We start from the raw sequence: 19,212 nt of genomic DNA, 5'->3' as shown, positions 1-19,212 counted from the left end.
GTTTTTACTAAGAAAACTATAAAACACGGATGAGAAAAATTGAAGACAGCAGAAAGAAATGGAAAGATGCTCCATGCTCATGGATTGGAAGAACAAACATTGTTGAAATGTCTATACAACCCACTGAAATGTGCAGATTTAATGAAACCCCGATGAAAGTACCAAAAGCGTTTGTCTCCGAGCTAGAACAAACCATCCTAAAATATATATGGAACTGCAAAACACCCTTAGTAGCCCAAACAAGCTTGAAAAGCAAAGCAAAGCTGGAGGCATCTTAATTCCAGACTTCAAGTTATATTACAAAGATGTAGAGATCAAGACAGTATGATCCTGGAACAAAAATAGAAGATCGATAGGACAGAATAGAAACTTCAGAAGTGAGCTCAAGCTATATGGTCATTTAATCTTCAGCAAAGCAGAAAAGATTATTCAGTGGGAAAACGACAGTCTCTTTAATAAATGGTATTGGGAAAATTGAATGAAATATGCAAAAGAATGAAACTGGACCCCTTTCTTACACCATATAAAAATTAATTCAAAATGGCTAAAAGACCTAAATGTGAGACAGGAAACTATTAAAATCCTAGAGGAGGACATAGGTAGTAATCTCTTTGACCTTGACCATAGCAACTTCTTGATTGATATGACTCCCGGTGCAAGGGAAACAAAAACAAAATAAACTATTAGGCTTTCATCAAATATAAAGCTACTGCACAGCAAAGGAAACAATTGAAAAAACTAAAAGGAAACCTTCAAAATGGGAGAAGATATTTGCAAATGACAGGTATGATAAGTGGTTACTACTCAAAATATATAAAGAACTTATCAAAGGTGAGGAGGTAGGCGAGATGGTGGAGGAGTAAGAGACTCCATTTCAACTGGCCCCCTGAATTTAGCTGGATATCTATAAACCATTTTGGACACCCATGAAATCAGCCTGACATGTAAGAATATATATCTGGATCTCTACAAGCAGAAAAAACATTGCCTGTCATGAGGTAGGATGTGCGGAATCAGGAATCTGTGGGGAGATATAAGAGGATAAATAGAAGGGGAAGGGAGCCTCCAAGAGCTGGCTCCTGGAAAGTAATCTAACACCGGAGCTCAAAATCTGAACCTTTAGAAATCTTCTCTAATGAGAGACATCCCTCTCTGAAAGGGGCTGTGGAAAAGAAAAGGCAGAATTCTAGGTAGTGCATTGTGTATTGGGATACAAAGAGCCACAGATGAAAAAGGGGGTGCCTGAACAGGTAGAGTGCCTGAACTGTGGAGCCAGGAAGCAGGTTATGATCAGTGAGCTCAGGAAAGGACTCCTAGCTTTGGTCATCATAAACCATGAGCCAGGCTGAATGGTAATCACTCTTTTCCTGAGCATCCTGAAAAAGAATTGAACCTGCACCTGCAATTGGGCAAAACCTCGCAAGGCAGTAGTGGCCCAGATAGGACATTACAGCAACACCCAGACATGATCCAGAAGCGTAGGGTGTGCTTGGGAGCCTGTAGCTGCTCATAGTTTTAGAGTCACAAAGGACAGTGGCACTCCGAGGTCCCTGGGATTACCTCTGAGAGAGTTACAGTGGGTGTGCACAACAGGAGGCCGTGTTTTTGGTGCATACAGAGGTGAAGACTGATTGTCCCTGAGGGTTTATTAACAAAGGCAGACTTCGGTCTTCTGCTCTGGGCCAGAGGTTTTGGCATTGCAATTTTTGCTCTGATCCTCTGAAGAGGCACAGAAAGGCTCAAGGGAACAAAAGCCACACAGAGGACCAGTTTACACTGAGCCCTACCCCCTGACAGGGGGTGGGGCAACTCTGCCCAGGCAGGGATACCTCAGAAACACTGTGGCAGGCCCCTCCCCCAGAAGATAGACTGGAAGACAGGTGTACAACAAGTCTATCATTTCCACAAGACTGTAAAATTCCAACACCAGGGGAAAATAGTATATTGAGCTCCAGGTTTTGCTTCACTACTCCTTTATTTTTCAGATAAAATTGTCCATTTCTTTTTTTTCTTTTCCTTATGTTTTTTCTCTCTTTTCAAAATTTATACTTTCTTCTCATTTCAACTAGATGCTTATTATACCACCTGATATTTCGTAGTCACTTTTTAACTTGTATTTTTTCACATCTACATTTTTATAGATTTTATAGATATATGCTTCATTTAGTCCTTTTTTCCTCATTCAATTTTAGTTTTAGTGTGAAACTATTCAAATTTTATCTTTATATGTAAGTTTTACTTTCCTTGCAATTTTGAAATGTAGCGTCTTCTAACACACAGACCAAAATTCATCCAGGAATAAGTGGAATAGGCTGCTTTGACCACACTGCAACATTATAGTCTCCCTTCTCCTCCCGCCCTTTTTAATATTTTATTCTTGTGTTTCATTTTGGGTTTGTTTTTGGTGGTGGCTTCTGACTTCTCTGTATTTTTACTAGGGTGCAACTTGATGACTTGTGGTTGATATTTTGGACTCTGTTCATTTGCCCACCCACCGTTTTCTGGAGAGAATGAGAAGAACAAGGAGCTCACACAGAACAGAACCAGAGGCAGTGTTCTCTGCCACAGAGCTAATCAATGTGTGTATACGTAAGATGCCAGAGTTAGAATTCAGGATAGCAATCATAAAGTTAATACCTAGGCTTGAAAAAAGCATAAGTTACAATATAGAATCTATACAGGCAGAAAGGAGATCTAATAAGGCCAAACTTAAAATTGCTATGAATGAGATGCAGTCTAAACTGCATACTCTAACAGCTAAGGTCAATGAGACATATGAGAGAATTAGTGTCTTAAGATAAGCTGATGACAAGGAAGTGGAGGAAAACAGAGATAGGCAGGTAGTAACACATGAAAAAACGATTGGAGAGGTTAATGATGCCATGAAATGCTCCAATGAAAGAATTATTGGGATCCCCAAGGAGGTAGAGAGAGGGAGCTAGAAGGTATATTTGAGCAAGTAAAAGCTGAGAAATTCCCTGATTTGGGGAAAGAAACAAGCGTTCATGTCGGAAGGCAGAGAGGACCCCTCCAAAAATCAATAAAAATATATCAACACCACAACATAAAATAGTGAAGATTGCAAATCTTATGGACAAAGAAACTATCCTGAGAGTAGCTAGGGAGAGGAGGTTCCTTATATATGGAGGGAGGAACATCAGAATAACATCAGACCTATCCACAGAAACCTGGCAAACAGAAAGGGCTGGCAAGACATATCCAGGGTACTAAATGAGAAGAATATGCAGCCAAGAACACTTTATCCATCAAGGCTGTCATTCAGAATGAATTCGGAGAGAAAGAGGTTCCAAGACTGGCCAAAATTGAAAGAATATATTCCGGAGAAGCCAGTCCTGCAAGAAATATCAAGGGATATTCTGTAAGTGAAGAGAAACCCCGAGAGTAATGCAAACCAGAAATTAACAGAGACAACCTATAAAAACGTATTTTATAGGAAATAAAATAGCACTAAGTGCATATCTTTCTGTAGTTACTCAAGTAAATGGGCTGAACGTTCCAAACAAAAGAACAGAGCACCAGATTGGATAAGAGAGCAGGACCCATCCATATGCTGTCTACAAGGGACTCATTTTGAACTTAGAGAAAACTCTCGATTGAAAGTATGCGGATAACCATTTACCATGCCAATGGAACTCAAAAGAAAGATGGGGTAGCTATGCTCATATCAGACATATTAGATCTTTAAACCAATGGCTGTAGTAAAAGATGTAGAGGGACACTATACCATACTTAAAGGGTCTATCGAACAAGAAAATCTAATAAATGTAAATATCTACACCCCCAACATGGGAGTAGTCAGTTATATAAACCAATTAATAACAAAAATAAAGAAACATATCGATAATAATGATTTAATATCAGGAGACTTCAACACTCTACTCACAGCAATGGAGAGATCATCTAAGCAGAAGATCAACCAGGAAACAAGAGCTTTGAAGTACACATTGGACCAGATGGACTTCACAGACATACACAAAACATTCCATCCTGAAACAACAGAATAGTTGTTCTCCTTGAGTGCACACGGAACTTTCTCTAGAATAGATCACATGCTAAATCACAAATCAGGTCTCAACCAAACCAAAAGATTGAGATAATCCCTGCATATTGTCAGATCTCAATGTTTTGAAACTGACACTCATTTTTCCTTTTGTTTCTCTTGCCTTTGGAGATGTGTCATGAAAAAAGTTGCTGTGGCCGATGTCGTAGAGGTTGCTGCCTATGTTGTCCTTTAGGATTTTGATGGATTCCTGTCTCACATCGAGGTCATTCATCCCTTTGGAGTTTATCTTTGTGTATGGTGTGAGAGAGTGGTCAAGTTTCATTCTTTTGCATGTAGCTGTCCAATTTTCCCAGCACCATTTGTTGAAGAGACTGTCTTTTTCCCACTGGATGTTTTTTCCTGCTTTGTCAAAGATTAGTTGCCCAAAGAGCCAAGGGTCCATTTCTGGGTTTTGTATTCTGTTCCATTGGTCTATGTGTCTGTCTGTGCCTGTACCGTGTTGTCTTTGTGATCACAGATTTGTAGTACAGCTTGAAATCTGGCAACATGATTCCCCCAGCTTTGTTTTTCCTTTTCAACAATTCCTTGGCGATTTGGGGCCTTTTCTGGTTCTACACAAAATTAAGGGGTGTTTGTTACAGTTCTTTGAAAAATGTCATTGGTGTTTTGATTGGGAGGGCATTGAAAGTGTACAATGCTCTGGGTAGCATAGACATTTTAACTATATTAATTCTTCCGATCCATGAGCATGGAATATTATTTCATCTTTTTATGTCTTCTTCAGTGTCTTTCAAGAGTGATATGTAGTTTCTAGAATATAGATCTTTTATGTCTCTGGTTAAGTTAATGCTGAGATAACGTATGATTTTTGGTGCTATTGTAAATGGAATGCATTCCCTAATTTCTCTTTCTTCAGTCTCATTGTTCATCTATAGAAATGCAATTGATTTCCGAGCTTTGATTTTGTATCCCGTCACGTTACTTAATTCCTCTATAACTTCTAGTAATTTGGGGGTGGAGTTTTTTGGGTTTTCCATATAGAGTATTATGTCACCTGCGAAGAGAGAGAGCTTGACTTTTTCTTTGCCAATTTGGATACCTTTTATCCCTTTTTGTTGTCTGATTGTTGTTGCAAGGACTTCTAGAACTATGTTGAATAATAATGGTGAGAGTGGACACCTTGTCATGTTCCTGATCTTAAGGGAAAGGAAAAAAGGAACTTGTGGGATTTCATCAAAATAAAAAGCTTCTGCACAGTCAAGGAAACAGTCAAAAAAAACTAAGAGGCAGCCCACGGAATGGGAGAAGATATTTGCAAATGACACTACAGATAAAAGACTGGTATCCAAGACCTACAAAGAACTTCTCAAACTCCATACATGAGAAACAAATAAACAAATCAAAAAATGGGCAGAAGATATGAACAGACACTTTTCTAATGAAGACATATAAATGGCTAACACACACATGACAAAATGTTCAAAATCATTAGCCATCAGGGAAATTCAAATGAAAACCACACTGAGACTCAACCTTAGGTCAGTTACAATGGCAAAAATTGAAAAGGCAGGCAATAACAATTGTTGGGGAGGATGTGGAGAAAGGGGATCCCTCTTACATTGTTGGTGGGAATGCAAATTGGTACAGCCACTTTGGAAAACAGTGTGGAGGTCCCTTAAAAAGGTAAAAATTGAGCTATCCTATGATCCAGCCATTGCACTACTGGGTGTTTACCCCAAAGATACAGACGTAGTGAAGTGAAGGGCCTTATGCACTCCAATGTTCTTAGCAGCATTGTCCACAATAGCTAAATAGTGGAAGGAGCCGAGATGCCCTTCAACAGATGACTGGATTAAGAAGATGTGGTCCATATATACAATGGAATATTACTCAGCTATCCAAAAGAACGATTTTTCAACATTTGCTGCAACATGGATGGGACTCGAGGAGATAATGCTAAGTGAAATAAGTCAAGCATAGAAGGACAATTATCATATGGTTTCACTCATTTATGGAACTGAGAAGTAGAAAAATCCGTAGGAGAAAAAAGGGAAGAAGAAAGGGGGGGTAAACAGAAGAGGGAATGAGCCATGAGAGACTGTGGACTCTGGGAAACAAACTGAGGGCTTCAGAGGGGAGGAGGTGGGGGTTTGGGATAGGCTGGTGATGGGTATTAAGGAGGGCACGTATTGCATGGTGCACTGGGTGTTATACGCAAGTAATGAATCATGGAACTTTACATCAAAAACTAGGGGTGTACTGTATGGTGACTAACGTATAATAATAATAAAAAAAAGAAACTGAAACTCAGTCAGAAGAAAAAAATTGGAAGGAGTCCAACACTTGGAGGTTAAAGAGAATTCTGCAAAAGGATTAATGGCTCAACCATGAAATTAAATAACTTAAACAATGCATATAAACCAATGAAAATGAAGACACATCAATTCAAAACTTGTAGAATACTGTAAAGGTTGTCCTAATAGGATAGTAAATAGCCATCCAAGCCTCTCTCAAAAATTAGAAAAACCCCAAATGGACAAGCTAACCTTTCACCTGAAAATACCTGTAGAAAGAACAGAAAATAAAGCCAAACCAAGCAGGAAAGATTAGAACAGAAATCAATGAAATAGAAACTAGTAGAACAGTAGAACAGATCAACACAACTAGAAGGTGGTTCTTTGAAATAATTAATAAGATGGCTAAAACTCTGGCCAGACTTGTCTAAAAGAAAAGAGAAAGGATACAAATTAATAAAATTATGACTGAAAGGGAAGAAATCATGACTAGCACCAAGGCAATGGAAACTATTATTAGAAATTATTACCAGCAACTATATGCCAAATAACTAGGCAATCTGGAAAAAATGGATGCATTCCTGGACACTTATAAACTATCAAGACTGAAACAGGATGAAATAGAGAATCTTAACAGACCAATGACCAGCAAGGAAATTGAAACAATAATCTGAAACCTTCCAAAAACCAAGAGTCCAAGACCAGATGGCCTCCCAGTAGAATTCTATCAAACATTTAAAGAAGAAGTCAGACCTATTCTCCTGAAACTGTTTCAAAAAATAGAAGGGGCAGGAAAACTTCCAAACTTGTTCTATGAGGTCAGTATTACCCTGATCCTGAAACCAGACAAAGGCTGCATCAAAAAGGAGAATTACACAGCAATATCCCTGATGAACATTGATGCCAAAGTACTCACTAAGATCCTAGCCAATACAATCCAACAGTACATTAAAAGGACTATCCATCACAACCAGGTGGATTTATTCCTGGGATGCAAGGTGGTTCAACATTTGGAAATCAATCAATGTGATAGAGCACATTAATAAACAAAAAGACGAGAGCCATATGATCCTCACAGCTGATGCAGAATAAGCATTTGACAAAATATAGCATCCTTTCCTGATTAAAACTCTTCAAAATATGGGGATAGAAGGAACATACCTGAATAACATTTTATGTTATTCATTTATGTTATTATGTTATTCATAGCCCCCTATGAAAAGCCCACAATGAATATCATTCTCAGTGGGGAAAAGCTGAAATCTTTCTCCCTAAGGTCAGAAATACTACAGGAATGCCCTCTCTCCTCACTATTGTTCAACATAGTACTAAAAGTCCTTGCCTTATACCACTCAGACAACAAGAAGAAATAAAATGCATTTAAATTGGCAAAAGGGAATTCAAACACTCTCTTTTCACAGATGACATTATAGTTTATGTGGAAAACCCAAAAGACTCCACCCCAAAATTCCTGAAACTTATACAGCAATTCAACATGTTTCTGGATACTTTAATTCACGGAATTCAGTTCCATTTCTATGCACTCACAGTGAGACTGAGGAAATAGAAATTAAGGAATCAATTTTATTTACAATAGCACCAAAAAGTGTAAGATACCTAGGAATAAACCCAACCAAAGAGGTAAAGCATCTGTAGTATAGAAATCACAGAACACTTATGAAAGAAACTGAGGAAGACACAGAGATATAAAAATATTCTTTGCTCATGGATTGGAAGGATAAACATTGTTAAAATCTCTATGCTGCACAGATCAATCTACACATTCAATGTAATCCCTATCAAAATAGAATCAGCATTTTTCACAGAGCTGGAACAAACAATCCTAAAATGTGTATGGAACCAGAAAAGACCTCGAATCTCCAGGGGAATTTTAAACAAGAAGACCAAAGCTTGTGGCATCACAGTACCTGATTTCAAACTGTATTACAAAGCTGTAATCATCAAGATAGCATGGTACTGGCACCAAAATAGATATTTAGATCTATGCAACTGTATAGAGACTCCAGAAAAGGACTCTGAACTCTATGGTCAACTAGTCTTCTACAAAGAAGGAAAGAATATCCAATGGAAAAAAGTCTCTTCAATAACTGGCACTGGAAAAACTGGAACTCCACAAGCAAAAGAATGAATTTGGACCATTCATTTACACCATACACAAACATAAACTCAAAATGGATGAGAGACCTAAATGTGACACAGGGATCCATCAAAATCCTAGAGAACATTAGCAGTAACCTTTTCAACATCAGCCACAGAAACTACCTCTCTACCTCCTGACCTATCTTTAGCAGCACTTTACCTGTCAGCACACCTCAGAATAGTTCCTAAGGCTAGCAGCCCCACCCTGGCAAATTGGAGCTCCAAGCTTCCCTAAAGGCCCTAGGACCCTAAGGTGTGGGTGTCAAGCAGCAGTGAAGGAGGCAAGAGGCGTCTGTCACTGGTCTGTCACTGGGCAGGTGCTGGGCTGTGATGCCCTATAACACTGAGAGGCAGAGAATGCCAGGTATGGGGCAGAGGCAGCTCCCGCACTGCTGTCCTCCCAGAGCTGATGTTTTGCCTTTGGGAAGGAAAGACCAGGACAAAGACCTGACTCACAGGCTATCCCCTTTCCTCCCCTCACTCTTCGGGCCTGCATCTCTCCCCCACCCTTGTAGATCCCCTCCCCAAGCCTCTCATTTCCTGCCTCCCGCTCACACAAACACCGCCCCACCAAAGTTGCCCCATTTTACAGTTGAAGGTATGGGGTTCTAGCCCATCCAGGACCCGATGTTTGTGGAACCTAGGGTATGATGAGCAGGGTCTGAGCAGCTAAGCACAGGAGACACCAAGTGCTGGGATCACATAAGCGACACATCCCCCTTACATCTATATGATGTGGACTCCACCAGCTTCCACATGGCCTCCTGAAAGCAGCACCATCTTATCAACTCAGACACCATCCATCTTAGAGATTCAACCCTCCCACTTCCCAAGTCCCCCTGAAGCTCACCCCCCCCCCAGAGGACGCTTCCTTATGGCTCCCATCCATTTATGCCCAATTACTATGAGCACACTGACTTGACTAAGCTCAGCCCAGGAGCCACAGCTCTAGGCTCTTTTTCTTCAAGCTCAGCTGGAGCCACAGGTGGGCCCCAGCTCACCGGGCTCTGTGCCCCACCTGAACTTCCACTTCAGATCCCTGGGGAGAAGAGAGACCATTTCCCACATGGGGCCAATCCTTGAACTTAACCTTCCAAATCCCTTCTGACCTCCAGTGTCCAGTTTCTTACAATGTCCAATTTATTACAGAATCTGAGTTCTATCTCTTGGAAGAGGTCCCTTTCCTTCACGCCCAAGTATTCTCTACAGTTTCCAAGTTGCAGCTGTTCCCAAGTCTCTTGCAATGTGCCTTACTCTGTGCAAACACCCAGACACTTGAAACACCCAATGTGAATCTCACATGTCTCCCCGAATTCCTGCAGTGCTTCTTGGTCAGAAGAGAACTCACCATCCCAGCCCCTCATACCACTCTGCTACTGTCCTGACACCACACCTCCACACCCAGAGCCTGGGAATATTCCCATGCCTCTGGACTCCCTCACCCTGTTTCCCTGGTCTTGTCACATTTGCTCTTCAAATGCTTGCATCACAGAGGAACCTGCTGTAGAGAAACACCTGCCGTTGTGGCCTCAGGTTGAAGCCATAACATCAGGGTCTAACCTCAAGTTTAGCAACAATGGACTGGGAGATCTCACCCTGAAATGCTCTATGCAGAAATCATTGTGTACAGACATACTGCTTCTCTTTTCCTTCCAATCAGAATAATGAGGATCTCAGCAGCTGTTCTTGGGTTGTAGAGATCAGTATGTCTGAAAGCGTTGATGGGGACAGGCAGGGTGTGCTCATTGTCAACTCTGCATAATTCTAGGACACTTTCTCAGAGCCATGGAGACCCCTGCCCAGGATCAGGAGAATGTGATGACTTATAAGGGTCAATAGCGACTGGAAGCCATGCTGCACATCGCAATCACTCTGGAGTTGTTTCTCATAAATTCCTTATTCAGAAATAATCATTTTAAATTGTTTACTTAACCTATCACTCAAATCTATAACACACCTCCACTCCTTGAGATGACCACACTTTTCCCCTCTCCTCTTCTATGTTATTAAGGGGTGGGTGCTCAGACATCACCCCTTGGGCACTGCATGGGAGGCAGAAATGTCCAAGAAGACCTGCATTTGAATGAAGAACCTCTCCACCTCGTGGAGCTAAGCCTGCCTCTCACTGCACTGTTTAGCCTCTTGTTTTAAGGTCTCCACCTCTCCTTCCAAGATGGAGCACCTCTTGTTCAACTGGAGGGTCTCAGCCAATGACTCCACAGTGTTCATGGCCTGGGTCTCCACTACCATTTCCTTCCAGCTCCCCTACTTATTTCCTGCCATGATTTTTAATTCAAAGTCTTGAAACCACTGGTCTCTTTCATCTTCTAAGGTATGGTGTCATTTTCTTCTGAAAAGGACTCCCCAAAAGTTTAAGAATGCACAGGTAGCAGGCCACAAGTATCTCAGTTTGAAGTCAATCCCAGGTGAGAAGGGACTCAAGAGCTCACTTTGTTGTGGAGTTGGAGGGTGCCGCATCAGGGGGTTTTGTGTCTGGCTGGTATCCTAGTGGCTTTTTAGCTCACTGCTGACCTGGGATTTAGGGCTCCTGGTTTCAAGGTTCCCAGGTGGCCAAGGAACCAGTGGACACATGGGTGTAGTTCTGAGCAGGTTTGGAGGTCTCATAGCCTGAGACCAACTGGCAAGCCAAGTGTTTGAGTGCCCTGTGAGGAAGGAAGTATCCAGGTCCTAGAGTATATGGTGAATTTGCTGTCCATGAGCTTGCTTGGCCTACCACAGAGCTGTGTGGTTGGTGTCCAGGAGCAAGGGCATAAGTTGAGTCCTCTGAGTAGGTGCCTGCTTGCACTAACACAGAACTAAGTTGTTGGTCTCCAGGTCCAAAGGCACATTGTGAGACCTCTCTCCAGATTCCTGGTTGGCATAGAGCACAGAGCTATGTGGTTGGTCTCCAGGACCAAGGGCATATGGTGAGCCCACTGTCAAGGTGCCAGCTTGGTCTAGAAAAAAATGAGTTGCTGATCTCAGGTCCAAGAGCACATGGTGATGCCTCTTTCCAAGTGCCTGCTTGGCTTAGATCAGAGCTGGTTGTTTGTCTCCTGATCCAAGGGCACATGGTGAGCCCTCTGTCCAGGTTCCTTCTTTGCCTAGCAGAGAGCTGAGATGTTCATCTTCATTTCCAGGAGCAGATGGTGAACCACTGTCAAGGTACCTACTTGACCTAGCACAGAATGGAGTTGTTCTCCAGGTCCAAGGGCACAAGGTGTTCCCTCTGTCCAAGTGCTTACTTGCCCTAGTGCAGAGCTATTTTGTTTGTGTCCCTGTCCAAGGGCCCATTTGAACCTGTTGCCAGGTAGGGCTGCTTGGCCTAGTACAGAGCTGAGTTGTTGGTCTGCAGGTCCAAAGGCACATGGTGGGCCTGCTGTCCAGTTACGGCCTTTTTCCAATGCTGATTTGGGATGCAGGGCTCATCATTTCTTGGAACTTGGCAAGCCTGGTGTTCTCTGAACTCACTTGCCTTGTAGTGCTTTGGGCTGGCCAGCTTGTGGTATGAGGCTTCTTGGTTCACCCCATGTCTATGTGAATGGTCCACCCCAAGTCTATGTGACCCAGTGTCAAATGGGTCCAGAGGGCTCCCAGTCTTTGGGTTACCGGTGGGTGCTCTGTTCTGGGGGCTGAATTTCTCTATGTTCTTTTGTGTTCGAGTGTTTGTGGTCTGTGGCCTCCTGGTCAGCCAAGTGTCTGGGGGATTAGTTTGTCCACTGCTGAGCTGGTTCAGACAGTTCATGGTCTGAGGACCCATGTTCCAATGACTTCCACTGTTACCAGTGATGTGGTGATTCTTTCTCCCAGTACTTACTTGTTTCCTAAAATTCTCTGCCAGGTGTCTGGAGGCATTGTACACATGGTGCACATATGGGTCAGCTGGATGTTCAGGGCAGTCATGTACCCTCTACTGAGCTGGCCTGGAGGGCTTCATAGTAGTGTGCCCAGTGCCCACTAAGGACGTGGTCTCAGCTTTCTTGCAATGAGCCCGGTTGTGACCCCAGAGGTGTGGGGCCCAAGTGGCTGAGAATCCACAGTATTCTGATTTCCGAAGTCCCACTCCCATGTGCCAAATGGAAATGTGTACCTGAGCAGCCAGACCATCCTCACAGTGGAAAGGGGTCCAACAGTCAATGGGTGTGGGTTCATGGACTCTCAGGACCACAGAGGGCCACAAAGGTAGGCACAAACATGAAGGTGGAGTGCCAAGTGTTTTTGAGAGCCCCAGGAGATGAGCAGTGGGTAGGGGACTTGCCACGGGCAGGGGCAGAGAATAGGTCAGGGGACATGAGGAATAGCAGGAAGAGCTGTGTCTGAAGTCCTGTCTCTCTCTGTGCAGCCTTGGCTGTTGCTGTGCTTTTATAACAGCCCTGGGGGCATCACAATGCCATCCTGTGATGTCACCTCCATGACCTGGCCAATCATTAGGGCACCGTCAGGTTGGCTTTGTTCGGGTGGCCAATCACCAAGCAGTTTGGCTGGCCAATGAGTGATGACTATCTCAATGACCCTCACGACATCAACTCCTGGAAACTATGTTTTAAAGGAAAACAAGTGATTTTTTTCCTTCCAGATGAAAAATTCATATTTGTGATGTATTTATAGTGATGTTCATGGTGAGGCTGAAAGACTCAACCAGTACAAAGCTAAATGTCTCTCCTAGAGTCACCATTCACTAAGACACTGACACTGATATTAATGAAGACCCCAGGAAAGGTCACACTTGTGGGGTAAGTCAGACAACACAACACTAGAGCAAATGCTACTCTCAACTCATCCAGCAAAGCTTAAATATAAGTCTAGAAAATGTAGATATATGTTTGGTACATCTTCCCACAATAAACATAATCCTGGAAAGGATGAAGCTATGTCACAAGTCATTGTCTGCTTGTCAAAACAGTATCCAGCTCTCATTGAAGGGGGACAACAGAATCCAGTCTGTCACCAAGTTTACAGCCTTCATGTCCAGATCCAACTTGAAAGTACTGGAGGGAGGAGTTAAGTTTGTCCTCTCCTTCAAATACAACTACGTACTAATCAAATCATTCTGAAGATCTAAGAAATCAGAGATCTAAGAATATAAATGCTGAAAGGCTACAGGTAGGAAAATGACCACCATTTGGAAGGTAGGAGGTTGGAGACTTGAATCAGGCTTGATACAACCAAGGATAGAGCTGAGGGAAGTGAGTCTGCTTGAGGAAGATGCCGCAAAGAATTATAAGCAGTGGGGTGCGAAATTGGATCTTTTCAAATTCTGGATAAAGAAAGTATGGTATATGTATAATGGAATATTACTCAGCCACCAAATAGAATGAAATCTTGCCATTTGCAATTATGGGGATGAATTTAGAGTGTACTACGCTAGGTGAAATAAGTTAGTGAAAGAGACATAGCACATGTTTTCACTCATTGTGGAATTTAGGGAAAAATGATGAACATAGGGGAAGGGAAGAAAAAAAATAAGATGAAAACGGAGAGAGAGACAGACCATAAGAGACTCTTAATTGTAGGGAGCAAACTGAGAGTTGCTGCAGGAGAGGTGGAGGGGGAGTAAGGGTAATTGGGGGATGGGCATTAAGGAGGGCACTTGATGTAATGAGCACTGGGTGTTATATGCAACTGATCCATCACTAAATTCAACCTCTGAAACTAATTTTTTAAAAAAAGGAATGTGTTCAGGGAGCTCCCTTATTTGTTCCCCACTGGCACACAGGAAGCTTCCATTAGTTACTTGTGGAAAGAGTGAGCTCAGATGAAGCTGTCTTGTCACTGAGCAAATGCACAGGGTCTGGAGCTCAGGGGAGAAAAGAGTAGTGAGCAGAGAGGTGCTCTCTGAAGCCGGGGGACAGATGGGTTTCCCTGTGAGGACCATGAAGAGAAGAAGAACAGGTGGTCTAGGACAGAACAGCAACCAAAGGGCACACAGGAAAAAGCTGGCAAATGAAGCTGAAGCAGAAATGAGCAAAGAAGGGAACTGAAAGTAGAATTATCACAGAAGTAAAGAGCGGGACATCCCCAAGAGTCCAGAGTACCTGCTGTCCCTAGACAGGCTGAAGGAGGCTGATTCCAGCTGGATTGCCATTGGTTTCTGTCACTCTCAGGCAAATCAAATTCTGTTTTATCGTTTTACATTCTGACTCATTTTTTGAAACTGAAACTCCATTAACAGACAATATCATTTTAGCTTTAGGTGGATGGTATAGTGACTGGACAAGTTTTTACCATATGCTACACTCACCACAAGTGTAGCTACCATCCATCACCAGAGATACTATTACAATACTATTGACCATATTCCCCATGTTGTGCCTTTCAGCTCCATGACTTATTCATCCCATAACGGGAAGCCTGTGTCTCCCACTCCCCTCCACCCATTTCTCCCATGTACCACTGGCCTCCCTGCTGGCAACCATCACTTTGTTCTCTGTATTTATAGGTCTGTTCTGCTTTTTGTTTGGTTGTTTATTCATTTGTTTTGCTTTTCAGATTCCACATAGGAATGAAGTCCTATGGTATTTGTCTTTCTCTGTCTGACCTATTTCACTATGTTTATGCCTTCTGGGTCCACCCGTGTTGTTCAACTAGCGAGATCTCATCTTTTTTTATGGCTGAGTAATTTTCCATTATGAATATATACCATTCATTCTCAACTATTCATCTGTTTTTTTGTAGATAGTAAGTTTTTTTCTTAATTTTTCAACCTGGCAAAAAAAAAAAAACAAAAATGAAAAAAATCACACTATACTAATATCTATGTACAGTGTGGACATTTTCAGAGGACTTTCATTAGGAAACATTGTTTCTCTTCACACCATGACAACACTGCATATGCCATAACACTTTACAACAGTAATCCATCAGCAGTCATACAGACATCATGATTTTACATTTCAACACAAGAAAAAAAAATCCATGTTTTCCCAGGACTTTCCTTCCTCATAATGGCTGCCTGTTTCCACTCTCGCAGAGCAGGTCTCCACACATGCTTTTGGAAACTTAAGCTTTTAAACACTAACAATGGCTATATTTGAAGTCCTATCCATTCCAGAGCCAAACGTAAATGAGGAAGTTGCCATCTACAATAACAACCAATGGTTTAGTAATGGGTATGGTGACGTTTACCCACAGAAATGTGTAAAATACTGCATGAAAGGAAAAATAAATAACCCTGTTGTAAAGCAGACATGTTTACATTATAGATCAGAACACCCACTAAACATATAACTGTCACTAAGTTTTACAAATTAATTTTTATATTCAAATTACAGCATTTCCACAAATCTAATAAAAAGAAAATGGTTTGAGAAAGGTTGAAAGGCTTTCATGCCACAGCCCCACGTGGCTCCACCTGCCCACAGGCCACAGTGATGAAATACCCCATGTGCTAACAGAAGGCATGAGATCTGAATAGGCCATGCTCTCCCCTTATGTCCTGTTACTTGTTACAGAACAGTGAATTCTTTGAGATGAAAAATAACTAAAAAAATCAGGGCACAGTGCACTTTGATAACATATAGCATCTAAAATTGTTGAAAGGTCTGAAAACAGTCTTTAAATTCAAGCCTGCATCTTCAAACACATAAAATCTGTTTCCTATGCTCAGTTTCAACATCACTGGAAAAATACCCATCACTAAACCCTGATACACATTCGTAGCCATTTCACCATCTTCTATCACGGTCAGTGTTCAGGAGGCAAATCCTGACCCAGAATCCTTGTTCGCGTTTTCTCCAAGGGCTTCTCCATGCACAGTGGCCATTCTGCTTCTGTCTCCTTCTGCTTGGCACCTGCAGGCATGAGTATCAGGGCTTACCACACGTCTGACAGGGAAATGACTCCCACGATGCTATCTGCTTCACTTGTGACCAGCAGCCCAGAGGTCAGCCCACGCTAATCTGTCCAGGATTTCCAGCTTACAATACTTCACAACACCCTCAAGACTCTGTGAGCGGTGCTGAGGGCCTGGTCACTGTGATATCTAGGTTACTGAACGTTTTCTCAGCAGCAAGCTTAATTACATCAGACTTGGAATAAATATCCACAACTTCTGACTCATGCACCACAAGGAAGGCCAGCAGCTGTCTTTGTACAAAGGCATTCAAGGCTGTACTGATGGGAGTCTCCTGGTGGATGAAGGGATGCTGTGGTGGGTCCCCAATGCAAGAACATTCAGCTTCTGCTTCATGAAGGCAGGCTTTGTCAGACCAGACCTAAAATGCTGGAGAAATGTGAGGATTCCATTGTGGGTACGTGCATAAACTTCAGTCCACTGATAGGATCAATAACTGGCAATGAGTGGATTTCATTTGTGATCAGTGAGTGCACAGCATGGAAGATGTTTGCATCTGGAGCTATAATCACTAAAGGCTTATGTGTTTCTTGGGGATGAAGCTCCCTCCTTGTTTCAATCTTATGTGCCTCTAATTCATAAATGTGTACCAGGGTTGACTTATGCCATGTCTGTGGTGTATTTATGAACTCTGTAATTGTTAGCATTCCTACAAAACTTTGTTTTGTCCTCTCCCGCAGTGGAGTTGCTGGAACACCGTTGGCTGCTAAGGCACAGAAGGCTTTCTAACTTGTATTATCAGAGACAACACACTGTGAAGAGCTGGAAAGATGTGGTGATCCCTGTGTTAACTCAGTGCATGAAAACCCACATTCTGAGTCTTGTGCTTCCTCTTCCAACTGGAATTTCTCCCACATGCTGGCTTCCTGGTCCAGGGGCTGCAGCCCACTACTACCAATGAGGAGGAGGACCAGGATTCCCAGGTACTTCTGGGCGTTGTCTGGCCAGGTGTGCTGGGCATCAGTGTGTTGGCTGGACCTCTTTGGAGTGCAGGTTATGGGCTAGGACCCTCTGGGGGTTATGGGCATAATGCAGGGACCAGAGGCTATAGGTGGGAACACCTGGCTAGGCAAGCAGGGGGGGTGATAGTGAGGCTGAAGTGTAACCCTTATTCATTCATCTCTGGATGTATACCTGGGTTTTCTCTATACTTTGGATATCGGACGACGTGTTACAATGAATGTAGGGGTGCATGTGTCTTCACACTGAGAGCACCCAGATATGTTAGGTGAAGCTGAGGTGGATATAAGCTGGTGTCTCAGGGATCTCCGTGCAGAGGGCCACCTGGCAGGGTGGCTGGAGTGGAGATGGATCAGGAGCTGAGGTTTTCTGGGGTGCTCTGCACAGAGGTGCCCTGGCAGGACAGCTGTAGCTGAAGTGGGTGGGCTGGAGTGTCCCAGGGCTCTCTGCAGAGGAGACACTTTGGGAGGGTAACTGTAGCTGAAGTGGATTCAGGATTGGGGGCGGTTCTCTGTGCACAGGATCTCCTAGCAGCATGTCTGAAGCTTAAGTGGGGCTGGGGTGTCCTGGGGTCTTAAGCACTGTGAGTGGCCTGGCAGAGTGTGGATTGGGGGGTGCTGGGCTTTCCACATCAAGGGGTTCCTTGTCAGGACAGTTTCAACTGAAGCAGTAGTGACCCAGGATGTCAAATAACTCTTCATTCAGGGGGTGCCCTAGCAATCCGAGTCGTGCAAGCCTGAAGTGTGCTGGGGTGAATAGGACTAAGATGTCACATTGGTGTGATGTCTGGAGCTGTAGTGAATGCTGACCAGGGCAACCCAGTGTGTGCCATGCTGGGGCTGCCTCGTTGGCACAGCTGGGGTTGAGTGTGTTGGGGACCCAAGGCTCAGTGAGGTAGCAAGCTGGCTAGGGTGCTCAAATCCTGCTTCTTTCCAAGTTATCAAGATGGAGGGGAATGGGAACCATGGCACTTGCCAGCATTTCAACACAGAAAGAGATCCATCACTACCCCCTCCCCACTGGGGGGCTTGAAGGGTGGATACTTCACATTACATTTGATCTTTAAATTGCAGCTTCTTGAGTCACCTTGGTGGCTCAGTTGGTTAAGTGTCTAGCTTCTGCTTAGGTCATGATCCCAGGAGGATCTTGGGATCGAGTTCCATATTGAGCTCCTTGTTCAGTGGGGAGCCTGCTTCTCCCTCTGTGTGCCACTCCTTCTGCTTGCTTTCACTCTCCCTCTCTCTGACAAATAAATTTTAAAAACCTTAAAAAATAGAAATAAACTGCAGCTTGCTTTCTGTGGCCCAGGGCAGACAGATCAGCTTCCAGCCCCCAGAACTATCCCTCTCACTGCAGTTGGCAGGATGGTGAGTGTGTCTCTGTTGTGTGTTGTGCAGAAGCTGTTCAGTCGGCCCTCAGTTCTTCTTCAGGAGGATCTGCTTTATAAATAGATGTAGACTTGATGTGTCCGTGGAGGAGGTGAGTTCAGTTCTCACCTTAGGTGAGGTGAGTTAGGTCCCCATCTTGGACTCTTATCTTTATAAACTTACTTAAGTTATTTCACTTTTCAGAGGATCCATTTTATGACTGTAAAATAGACATTTTATTTCAGGATCCAAAAGCCTTACTTGGCTAAGGTGCCTGGCACACAGTAGGTGCTCATTAAATGTGTCTTCGTCCTCTCATCCAACACTGTGCTCTCCAAAACACATACCCTTGATTAGGCAGACAATTGCTCTTCCCAGTCTCAATGTCTGAAATTTCTGAGCACAGTATGGGAAGACCCACCGTGCTCCTGGACTTGGCACCTCACAGGTCACTCCGGCAGTTTTACCCTTGCCACTTGCTTGCATTCTCTCCACCTACTCAACTGAGACGTGCAAGTGCCTGGCCCAAGCCTCCTCTGTAAATCCTCCTCCCTG

At 43.2% G+C, this 19,212-nt stretch overlaps 1 pseudogene; it reads right to left on the bottom strand.

The window, feature by feature from the left end:
• Positions 1 to 16,161: 16,161 nt before the first annotated feature.
• LOC123791197 (5'-AMP-activated protein kinase subunit gamma-2 pseudogene) lies at positions 16,162 to 17,524 on the bottom strand (annotated as a pseudogene).
• Positions 17,525 to 19,212: the final 1,688 nt, after the last annotated feature.

Source organism: Ursus americanus, chromosome 5, assembly GCF_024610735.1.
Source record: "Ursus americanus isolate L20-20 chromosome 5, mUrsAme1.1.p, whole genome shotgun sequence".
Lineage (NCBI taxonomy): Eukaryota > Metazoa > Chordata > Mammalia > Carnivora > Ursidae > Ursus > Ursus americanus.
Note: the sequence above shows the minus strand (reverse complement) of the source record. Positions and strands in the feature narration are given on the sequence as shown.